At 48.8% G+C, this 12,176-nt stretch overlaps 1 long non-coding RNA gene across 1 annotated transcript; it reads left to right on the forward strand.

Annotated features, from left to right (window-relative positions):
• Positions 1 to 512: 512 nt before the first annotated feature.
• LOC134965805 (uncharacterized) lies at positions 513 to 10,152 on the forward strand. Its single transcript, XR_010188515.1, has 2 exons — positions 513 to 1,249; positions 9,867 to 10,152. It is a non-coding gene; the product is annotated as an uncharacterized LOC134965805 (long non-coding RNA).
• The last annotated feature ends 2,024 nt before the right edge of the window (positions 10,153 to 12,176 follow it).

Genomic DNA, 12,176 nt, shown 5'->3' on the forward strand with positions numbered 1-12,176 from the left:
TTTTCAATCAATAAAAGTTCAGAGGAAGTCCTGTGAATTGTCGCAACGTTGCACAAATCCAAAGGACCTGGGGGGAGGGGGGGGGGGGGGTGGTAATTCAGACCTGATCGTAGCAGCAAATTTGTAAGCCGTTGGGCAAAACCATGTGCACTGCGGGGGGAATTGGGGAGGGGGGGGGGGGGCAGATGTAACATGCGCAGAGAGAGTTAGATTTGGGTGGGGTGTGTTCAAACTGAAATCTAAATTGCAGTGTAAAAATAAAGCAGCCAGTATTTACCCTGCACAGAAACAATATAACCCACCCAAATCTAACTCTCTCTGCACATGTTACATCTGCCTCCCCTGCAGTGCACATGGTTTTGCCCAACTGCTAACAAATTTGCTGCTACGGTCAGGTCTGAATTACCCCCCTGGTGTTAGCAAGCCCTTGCCTCCAATTCGGGCAGGCATCTGTTTGACAATGAACTTGGGGACCAGACGGTGACGTTTAAATGCTAGTGGTTTGCCAGCTGAAGAGGTGCGAGCGTTAATGTGGCGTCCTCACTCTCACACTGACACGCGGCATTGAGAGAAGAAAAGGGGAATTACTTATATCCCTATTCAAATATTTGCTGGATGAACAGAGCAGAGGGTTGTGCTTTCCCTGTGAGAGAATGGAGCATTTCCAGTATGGGTTACTGGTGGGGCAGCGCCCTGAGTCTCATAGGCTGCTGTTAGAGGGGGGAGAGAGGGAAGTGAGCCAGCCTCAGAAAATAAGTTTCACTTTAGTTCCATGTGGCAGGCGGAGCAGCTGGGAGATAAAGAGACATCTGCAGAACAGAGAACAATGCAGGGATACGGGAACCCTGAGTTCCAGGAGGAGAAGTCGGAGGAAAGCAGCCAGCCTCCTCCATATTATAGCCCCCCAGCACCTGGACCCCAGTACCAGCCATCCCAGCCCCCTACCTACCCACCTCTCCAGCCCGCTACCTACCCACCTCTCCAGCCTCCGATCTACCCACCGTACCAACCTCCCAACTACCCGCCTTACCAACCTCCTAACTACCCACCTTACCAACCGACTACAGGGGGCCTTGGATTACAGCAGCCGCTCATCTGCCAGCCTATGACCAATGTCACTGTGGTGAACACCCAGTCTACAGTCGTGGCTCACCGGCCAGTATATAAGGATTACATGTGCTGGTCCATCCTGAATATATTTTTTTGCTGTCTGCCTCTTGGAATCGTTGCTCTGATCTTCTCCTGCAAGGTAACATTGTGCTATCACTGGCCATTCTCTGACCAAGTCATGTTACTAGATTGTACATGCATCATAGCAAGGCAAATAGGAAGGAATGAGGCTTCAGAAGGAAATTACTTACAGGAACGGACTTCCCTAGAGACCTGTGCCTGCACACAGAGGTGGGGGTAGAAAATAAAGGCGGCTTGAGGACGAATTTCAGCAAGTTATTGAAGTATCTAGAGGCAGCCGGAATCAGTGCAGATGGCGATGTATTATAACCTGCGAGCAGTCTTCTGCTTTTCCTACTTACTTCTCCATTTCGTGGTTATAGGATCCATTTAGTTGGGTTTAAAGTGCAGATGGAGTGCACAGTGTCACCCTGTGTCGTTCTATCATTTAGTGGTGCCTTCTATATGGGGCGGCTAATATCTTATACCCATTATTAAGATTTATTTCAATTCCAGTATCTCTAAAACCATTGCACGTCCAGTAGCTAACATCTGTGCACTATGGCTCACGCACCACGTGCAAACTCATATGTACAATACAGCATATATGTGCGTGTCTATGTGTGCGTGTGTATATGCTCTGCTGTGTAAGATGTAAGCAGTTTGGCCCCAGATCTCCAGTAGGCACGAGCCGTAAGACCCGGGCGAGAACCACCCTTAAATGAAATCTTATAATATAATCCCTAAATCATAACAAAGGGGGTAATTCCAAGTTGATTGCAGCAGGAATTTTTTTTAGCATTTGGGCAAAACCATGTGCACTGCAGGGGGGGCAGATATAACATTTGCAGAGAGAGTTAGATTTGGGTGGGTTATTTTGTTTCTGTGCAGGGTAAATACTGGCTACTTTATTTTTACACTGCAAATTAGATTGCAGATTGAAATCACCACACCCAAATCTAACTCTCTCTGCACATGTTATATCTGCCTCCCCTGCAGTGCACATGGTTTTGCCCAACTGCTAAAAAATTTCCTGCTGCAATCAACTTGGAATTACCCCCAAAGTGCAGTTACGTGAACATTTCAGAGAACAGCCACATCCGCCTCTGTATTTTGTGGCACATGTAAAGCGCAGAACAGAATGGTAGAAGAAAATGCATCAGCGCGGACCGTGTACTGTATATCTGAGAGACGGGTTATAATAACGACTTACATCCAAGTGTAAATGAGCCCCAAAGCATTTAGTAAGATCTACATGCTGAGGAAAATACACTGATGCATTTCAGGGCTTGTTGTGTAGTGTGTTTAACAAATGGTTCCATGTATTGTAAGTGGCCACGAGAAACCTTATCTGAAACTGCATGTAGCCGTAGGGATCATTGTGCCTTATATCTAATGCAGGGAAATGGCGCTGATGATCCCATCTGAATGTATGTATCTCTGATTTATTTTTATTCCCCCAAAAATATAACAGCTACATAATGGGGATAAGGTGCAATCAGGGAGATTGGTGGTCTCCTCGGGGAGGCAGGGACTCCCCGAAGTGTGCTGGGCTTGGGACGGAGGCTGCTGCTGCATATGCGTATTGCGTAAGAGGGGGGACGGCAGAGGACCAGGGCACCCTATCATAACCCTCTCACAAGCCAGGCCGGGGTAATTGGTACCTGCTCCCCCCCACATCGGTAGCCCTGAAAGCAGGGTAAATATTGACTGCCTTTGCATGCAGTCCACAAATGTTGGACAATTTAGATTTCAGTTTGGACACACCCCTCCCAAATCTAAACTCTCTGCACATGTTACATCTGCCCCCCGTCCCCCCACAGTGCAGCATGGTTTTACTTGACCTATTTTTCATTGCTACTAACTCCAAATCATCTCCAATGTATTATGGGGCTTATAGAATTATTAGCAAACTAAAAAGTTAGCAATTGGGCAAAACCATACTGCACTGCAGGGGGGCAGATGTAACATGTGCAGAGAGAGTTGGATTTGGGTGGGTTATAGTGTTTCTGTGCAGGGTAAATACTGACTGCTTTATTTTTACACTGCAATTTAGATTGCAGATTGAACACACCCCACCCAAATCTAACTCTCTCTGCACATGTTACATCTGCCCCACCTGAAGTGCAGCATAGTTTTACCCATCAGTGTGCTTTTTTTGGTTTTCTAACAAAGCTGAATAACCCCCTGTGTGTGGTGATATGAGTCTGTGCTGCAGACTCTGTTGATGCACTGAGTGTAGGCGGGGCGTATGTATGTATGTATGTGTGTGTGTGTGTGTGTGTGTGTGTGTGTGTGTGTGTGTGTGTGTGCGTGGGTCTGTGTGCGTGTGTGTGTCTGTGTGTGTCTGTGTGCGTGTGTGTGTGTGTCTGTGTGTGTGTGTGTTTTAGTGAGGGTTTGTCCAAAGTGTGTGACCTCTTTATTGTTGAAATACAAGAGATTAAGAACAATCAGTGAGATTTACATCCAATATACAGAAACAGAGGAATTATACTGAGCGGTTGTTCAACCTATCGAAAAATAAGATCACGTCTGCAGTCAAGTCTGCACAATCTGGAACATGTTCTCGCTAACCCGAGTAATCCAGAAGGGAAAGTGTTAAAAAATGAGTTCTAAGGTGAACGATTATCTAAAGGGGCGCATTCACAATCTGAAGGATTTTCCCATGGTCTGCGCAAATACGAAAACCCTGCTGGGTGCTGCGGGTATTATATTCCCCCTGTTATTACCAGATAATTCATTTTAGAGAAAACATTGGTATAAAATGTAATATCAGAACATGAGTGGTCCAAGCATGTACGGGGATAATGTGTCGGTAAGGCCCGCTGCACACTGGCGCATTTCGCTTTATTAGGCAGTGGGCGCAGGGACATAATCTGCACCACCCACCACTACGCAATACATGTCTTTACTAGAAAAACACGTGATCCGAGGGGTTCAGTATGATTTACAGACGGAAACAGTACTGACGGTCATATCCGAAAGCCATTGACCTACAGTAAAAATACCGACATGGTCAAAATACAGATTTTCATTATGCCGACATGTTCAAAATGCTGACATAGTCAGAATAGGGACATTTGAAATGCTGACATGTCAAAATACCAACATGAGTTTTCTGGGGGGGTCTTGTGTGTCAATGTCGACATATGCCGACATGAACACCGTCTAAGTGTACCACGTCCCCTCTCGTGGCTCGCTGCGTTTGGCACACTATTATCACCCCCCCCCCCCAGGTCCACTGGGATGGTAAAGTATGAACAAGTCTTTTTTGAGGAAAAAAATTACTTAAAAACGCAGGTCGGCATTTTGACACGTCTGAATTTCACATGTCTGTATTCTGACTGTGTCGGCATTTTGAACATGTTAGCATAATGAGTGTCGGTATTTTGACCGTGTCGGAATTTTCACTGTAGGTCAATGGCAGTCATGATTATGATTGTCGGTACCGTGTCCGTCGGTAAATCAACTGCTACTCGATCCGGGAGAGTGGTCTTACCCTGGACTCAATAAAATTCGGGGACGTTCCGGGAGAGTTTGCAATCACGCATAGCTGCCATTCCATTTCTTCTTAGTTTATCACTTTCATTTATGTGGCATTTCCTCTTATCTTTCTCCCACTTTTTCTTACAATAACTCAGTCCCCTCCCCCATCACTATAACTGGTATGTTTCATTGATACATTGGTATTTGTTGCATTGTGTGAGATTGTGCCACTGCAGGTTGGATCATTTTATTTTACTCCTTCGGATTTTCTAAGAGAATCCCCTTATCTAGAGCTGCAATAAAACCTCATTGGGTCCAAAACAAAACTGTCAGTGTTTACACCATTAAGGCAGCAACATTATTATATAATATAAATGAATATAATCTAGTTTACTAGTATTCTGGACCCATCATTAGCCGGGTCGCTAGATATTGTTTCCTTTGGTGACGTGGTTTTTTTCCCCTCTCTTTTCCCCCATCATCACATTTTTCTCCCGCATCTTCTCCTCTTCCTTCCATTTCTGTCTCATTCTCTTCATCCCATCTCTCTCTTTCCCCCTCTTCCTCCCATCTCTCTCCTTCTCTTCCTCCCATCTCTCTCTTTCCCCTTCTTCCTCCCATCTCTCTCCTTCTCTTCCTCCCATCTCTCTCCTTCCCCCTCTTCCTCCCATCTCTCTCTCCCCTGTCTCCCACTCTTGCTGGCATCTCTCTATCCCAGTTTCCCTCTCTTCCTCCCATCTCTCTCTTTCCCCCTCTTCCTCCCATCTCTCTCTCTTTCCCCCTCTTCCTCCCATCTCTCTCTCTTTCCCCCTCTTCCTCCCATCTCTCTCTCTCTCTTTCCCCCTCTTCCTCCCATCTTTCTCTTTCCCCCTCTTCCTCCCATCTCTCTCTCTCTTTCCCCCTCTTCCTCCCATCTCTCTCTCTTTCCCCCTCTTCCTCCCATCTCTCTCTCTTTCCCCCTCTTCCTCCCACCTCTCTCTTTCCCCCTCTTCCTCCCATCTCTCTCTCTTTCCCCCTCTTCCTCCCATCTTTCTCTTTCCCCCTCTTCCTCCCATCTCTCTCTCTCTCTTTCCCCCTCTTCCTCCCATCTCTCTCTCTCTTTCCCCCTCTTCCTCCCACCTCTCTCTTTCCCCCTCTTCCTCCCATCTCTCTCTCTCTTCCCCCCTCTTCCGCCCATCTTTCTCTTTCCCCCTCTTCCTCCCATCTCTCTCTCTCTTTCCCCCTCTTCCTCCCATCTCTCTCTCTCTTTCCCCCTCTTCCTCCCATCTCTCTCTCTTTCCCCCTCTTCCTCCCATCTCTCTCTCTTTCCCCCTCTTCCTCCCATCTCTCTCTTTCCCCCTCTTCCTCCCATCTCTCTCTCTTTCCCCCTCTTCCGCCCATCTCTCTCTCTTTCCCCCTCTTCCTCCCATCTCTCTTCCCCCTCTTCCTCCCATCTCTCTCTCTTTCCCCCTCTTCCTCCCATCTCTCTCTTTCCCCCTCTTCCTCCCATCTCTCTCTCTTTCCCCCTCTTCCTCACATCTCTCTCTTTCCCCCTCTTCCTCCCATCTCTCTCTTTCCCCCTCTTCCTCCCATCTCTCTCTTTCCCCCTCTTCCTCCCATCTCTCTCTCTCTTTCCCCCTCTTCCTCCCATCTCTCTCTCTTTCCCCCTCTTCCTCCCATCTTTCTCTTTCCCCCTCTTCCTCACATCTCTCTCTCTCTTTCCCCCTCTTCCTCCCATCTCTCTCTCTTTCCCCCTCTTCCTCCCATCTCTCTCTTTCCCCCTCTTCCTCCCATCTCTCTCTCTTTCCCCCTCTTCCTCCCATCTCTCTCTCTTTCCCCCTCTTCCTCCCATCTCTCTCTCTTTCCCCCTCTTCCTCCCATCTCTCTCTATCCTTCTTACTCCCAACTCTCTCTCCCCTGTTTCCCACTCTTGCTGGCATCTCTCTATCCCAGTTTCCTTCTCTTCCTCCCATCTCTCTCTTTCCCCCTCTTCCTCACATCTCTCTCTCTCTTTCCCCCTCTTCCTCCCATCTCTCTCTCTTTCCCCCTCTTCCTCCCATCTCTCTCTTTCCCCCTCTTCCTCCCATCTCTCTTTCCCCCTCTTCCTCCCATCTCTCTCTTTCCCCCTCTTCCTCACATCTCTCTCTCTCTTTCCCCCTCTTCCTCCCATCTCTCTCTTTCCCCCTCTTCCTCCCATCTCTCTCTTTCCCCCTCTTCCTCCCATCTCTCTCTCTTTCCCTCTTCCTCCCATCTCTCTCTTTCCCCCTCTTCCTCCCATCTCTCTCTTTCCCCCTCTTCCTCCCATCTCTCTCTCTCTTTCCCCCTCTTCCTCCCATCTCTCTCTCTTTCCCCCTCTTCCTCCCATCTTTCTCTTTCCCCCTCTTCCTCACATCTCTCTCTCTTTCCCCCTCTTCCTCCCATCTCTCTCTCTTTCCCCCTCTTCCTCCCATCTCTCTCTTTCCCCCTCTTCCTCCCATCTCTCTCTTTCCCCCTCTTCCTCCCATCTCTCTCTCTCTTTCCCCCTCTTCCTCCCATCTCTCTCTCTTTCCCCCTCTTCCTCCCATCTTTCTCTTTCCCCCTCTTCCTCACATCTCTCTCTCTCTCTTTCCCCCTCTTCCTCCCATCTCTCTCTCTTTCCCCCTCTTCCTCCCATCTCTCTATTTCCCCCTCTTCCTCCCATCTCTCTCTCTTTCCCCCTCTTCCTCCCATCTCTCTCTCTTTCCCCCTCTTCCTCCCATCTCTCTCTATCCTTCTTACTCCCAACTCTCTCTCCCCTGTTTCCCACTCTTGCTGGCATCTCTCTATCCCAGTTTCCTTCTCTTCCTCCCATCTCTCTCTTTCCCCCTCTTCCTCCCATCTCTCTCTTTCCCCCTCTTCCTCCCATCTCTCTCTATCCTTCTTACTCCCAACTCTCTCCCCTGTCTCCCACTCTTGCTGGCATCTCTCTATCCCAGTTTCCCTCTCTTCCTCCCATCTCTCTTCCCCTGTTTTTCTTATTTCTCTCTCTTACTTTTCTCTTCCCATCACTCTCCATCCCTGTCCCTACAGTGTAGTACAGTGACAATGTGGGGTTTCTGTACAGATGTTCTGTCTCGCCCATACAATCACAGTCCTGAGCTTCTTCCCATCCGGTAGTTGATATGACTTATTATTTGTATCTTTCTCCAACATAGGGGCTGACACGCATTTAGGGCCACGCGAAGTGGCCCATAATTATCACAAGACAATTCCTTTGGGGTAAATTTAATAAGGTCCGAGTTGCCGGAGGTCAGTGATTTCGCCCGAGACTGGTCGTATTTTTAAAGCGGTAATCATTTACGAGGCAAAACCAACCTGGTTTAGGTATGCCAACGAGCGCCGGTATGCCAACTGCATCCCAACACTGGAGATATTTCTCAGTGCTCCGCTGTTTACAGCTGTCCTCACAGATGATCACGGGGAAGGATGCAAACCCCAAATTTGTTGCTATCCAGGGCCGGTTCTACACCTTGTGGCTCCCGGTGCAAAACTTTCCACTGGCTCCCCCCCCCCCCCCCCGCGGCAAAACAGTTAGTGCGCACCAGAAAAAATAGGGGCATGGCTTCATAGGGGAGGGGTGTGGCCACAGTTATGCCCCCAGATTTGCCCCAAGTAGTTGTGTCCCCAGTAGATTTGCCCCCTGTAGCTGTGCCCGCTGTAGCTGTGCCCTCTGTTGCTGTGCCCCCTGTTGCTTTGCCCCCAGTAGATTTGCCCCAGTAGTTGTGCCCCCTGTTGCTTTGCCCGCAGTAGTTGTGCCCTCTGTTGCTGTGCCCCCTGTTGCTTTGTCCCCAGTAGTTGTGTCCACTGTCGCTGTGCCCCCAGTAGATTTGCCCCAGTAGCTGTGCCCCCTGTTGCTTTGTCCCCAGTAGTTGTGCCCTCTGTTGCTGTGCCCCCTGTTGCTGTCAAACACACACAAAAAACCCCCCAAACAATACTTACCACTGCCCCGCTCCTGCTTCCCGACCGCGGCTGCTGCTGCTCCGTCTGGCCTCCCGCGGCTCCTCTCCATGGGATAGACGTCATGACGTCTCTCCCATAGCAGCGCCACACAGACACTAGAGGTCAATAATGACCTCTAGTGTCTGTCACTGGAGCCGGCTGCAGCGGACGCCCACACAGCCCACGGCGTCCGCTGCAGCCGGGGAGCGGGGTGCGGGTAGGTGGTGGTGCCTGCGGGGTGACTGCGGCCACGCCCCCAGGCCGCAGCGCCCCGGGTGCAGGCACTGCTTGCCTGCACCAAGAACCGCTTCTGTTGCTATCATAAGATGGCGTTACCCTATACCTATTTATGGAGGAACTTGCATAGCCGCAGAGGCTTCACCAGAGCCCCTCCACGTGAAAGGTTAATGCACAAGTGCGGCCTCACGTACCGCAGAAACTCCTCGCGTTAAGGTGTCAATGAGGAGAAATCCCTCACAAGGAATCCTGACAAATGAGCTTCTAGATTTGTGATTTTAACATTTCAATACATATATTTTAACAGTGGTAGGCCTGTGTTTCCACGTGGCTCTCTTCACATTGCCCAACATGCGCTAAGGAAATATCGGGGACTCATTCAGTTATAAAATGCAGGATGCTGTTGGTATTGACGCAATTAGAGAGGTTGTTGGTGGTCATTCCGAGTTGATCGCTAGCGGCATTCGTTCGCTGTGCAGCGATGAGGCAAAAAAAATGGCACTTCTGCGCATGCGTATGCGGCGCAATGCGCACGCGCGACGTACTATCACAATGGCCGATGTAGTTTCACACAGGGTCTAACGAAGCTTTTCAGTCGCACTGCTGGCCGCAGAGTGATTGACAAGAAGAGGGCGTTTCTGGGTGTCAACTGACCGTTTTCAGGGAGTGTTCGGAAAAACGCAGGCGTGCCAGGGAAAACGCAGGCGTGGCTGGGCGAACGCAGGGCGTGTTTGTGACGTCAAAACAGGAACTGAACAGTCTGAAGTGATCGCAAGCGCTGAGTAGGTCTGGAGCTACTCTAAAACTGCACAAAAAAACTTTGTAGCCGCTCTGCGATCCTTTCGTTCGCACTTCTGCTAAGCTAAAATACACTCCCAGTGGGCGATGGCATAGTGTTTGCATGGCTGCTAAAAACTGCTAGCGAGCGATCAACTCGGAATGACCACCGTTATTCCTTAGCTTTTCATTTTATTTGAAGAACACGCATGTTATGTAATACATATGTGATATGTGACATATTTTACCGTCTCTTTCAGACAAGATGCGACATGGACAGTCACGATGATGCGGCCGCAGCACAAAGCTCTCGTATCGCACACGCTCTAAACATCGCAGCCCTACTGATCGGAATTGTTTTAAACATCGTAGTTATTCTATACTATACCGGGACAATAAGATTTTAAGTTTTTTTTTTTTTTTTTAAAGAAAATCTGCACTTTCTCAGCAATCTCTGCTCTGCTTGGACCAAACTTTGATGCATCTATGAAGACATTTACTGTCAATAAACCTTTTTTTTTGTTTTGTTATTTTTATAGAACAGAATGTATTCATTTGTGGTCATTTAACGGTTTAATTATAACATTTTCATAGCACAAATCATGTCAAACTTAGGGGACATTTGTACTCCATTAGAAATCTAACCCTGCTCCGATTTCGCCACCTTTACACAACCCAATGGACGAATGATTGGTCGCAGCGAAAGGTATTTCGCGGTCATGTGACTCTATAATATTATATGCAATTTTAGAAAAGTAAAATGTCTAACTAAATCGTGGCGAAGGTTTCCTGCAGGAACTCCTGGCTTTGTATGAGAGCAGAACGAAACACGTTTCTTGCTGCGAGGGTGGGATGAGCCACTATTTAGTTAATGTTGCTGAAATAAAAGGCTCACATTACATTTGGAATAAGAACAGATGGTAAGAATTGCATTTAGCATTTAAACAAAGGAGGATGTTGTTCAATATAGAAAAACAAGGACGATACCCATAAAAAACAACAACAACAACAACAAAAACAAACAAACAAACAAACAAACAAACAAAGGGACAATACCTGGGGCAATTTTTGGCAACCTGGAACTGTTGTATGGAAACCAGGGATTGTTGGTAACTAACTATGCAGCTTATAAATCTTATGTGCTAACTGTGCCAGGAGGAGGGGGACAAATTAAAGTGTGGGGGACTGTCCTGTGTCACCCTCAACCGGAATGTTTGCCCTAACTCACAGGACTAGGGGTCAGTTGTCACTGGGGTGCACCGGGGTATTTTTAGGCAGGGGTTAAAGTGAGCCGGAACGGGGCGGAACTGCTTTACATCAGTTCCACTTGGAGACGGAACGCAGTTCCGGCTCACCTAACCCGATGTGTCCCCGGCGCTGCAGGGAGATGACGGGTGCCAGCTGAGATTGTGTTACCAGCGGGCGCCCGTCTCCCTCTCTATAGCGGAAGCCGGCGGCAGGAGCTCAGTACTGAGCTCCGGCTTCTGGCGCTGTCAGTGTGCGCTATGGTCTCTCCCATAGTGCCGAGGAGCGGGAGCCAAGAGAGGCCTGCAGAGGTCTGGAAGCGGGAGCGGGGCTTGGTGAGTATTGTGATTTTTTTTTTCTTAGTGTAGCGGCGCATCTACAGGGGGTAAACTACTGGGGGCATTACTACTGGTGGGGCATCTACTGGGGGCATTACTACTGGGGGGGGCATCTACAGGGGGCACACTACTGGGGTGCATTACTACTGGGGGGGCAAACTACGGGTGGCAAACTACTGGGGGCATTACTACTGGGGGCAATACTACTGGGGGCAAACTACTGGGAGGCATTACTACTGTGGGGTCATCTACTGGGGCAAACTACTGGGGGGCATTACTACTAGGGGGTCATCTACTGGGGGCAAACTACTGGTAGGCATTATTACTGGGGGTCATCTACTGGGGGCAAACTACTGGGGGGCATCTTCTGGGGGCAAACTACTAGGGGGCATTACTACTGGGGGCACACTACTGGGGGACATTATTACTGGGTGCCAACTACTGGGGACAAACTACAAGGGTGCAAGCTACTGAGGGCAAACTACAAGGTAGCAAGCTACTGGGGCAAGATACTGGGGAAAACTACAAGGCGGCAAGCTACTGGGGGCAAACTACAAAGGGGCTAACTACTGGGGGCAAACTACAGGAGGGCATTACTAAAGGGGGCATAACTGCAGGGGCATTACTACTTGGCGGCAAACTACAGGGGGGCTAAACTACTGGGGGCGTAACCACAGGGGCATTACTACTTGGGGGCATAACTACAGGGGCTAATGTGGTACCCTCAGGTCACCCCTTGGTAGCAATACTCTTACCGAAATACAATGGTGCGTTGTCACCTCTGTTTTCTTCACGGAGAGGTCTGGGAATGCGAGTGACACCTTTTATTACATATGAGAGACAACGTTCACTAACAACATGAGTTTATTTGATGCAGGATTTGGTGTATGATTCATCAAAGATAGGCAATCACAATGATAATAAAATATGACACAATTGATTACAACTTAGACAACCCTTTGAACCTGGATCTGTCTATGATAATTG

This window comes from Pseudophryne corroboree, chromosome 10 (assembly GCF_028390025.1).
Source record: "Pseudophryne corroboree isolate aPseCor3 chromosome 10, aPseCor3.hap2, whole genome shotgun sequence".
Lineage (NCBI taxonomy): Eukaryota > Metazoa > Chordata > Amphibia > Anura > Myobatrachidae > Pseudophryne > Pseudophryne corroboree.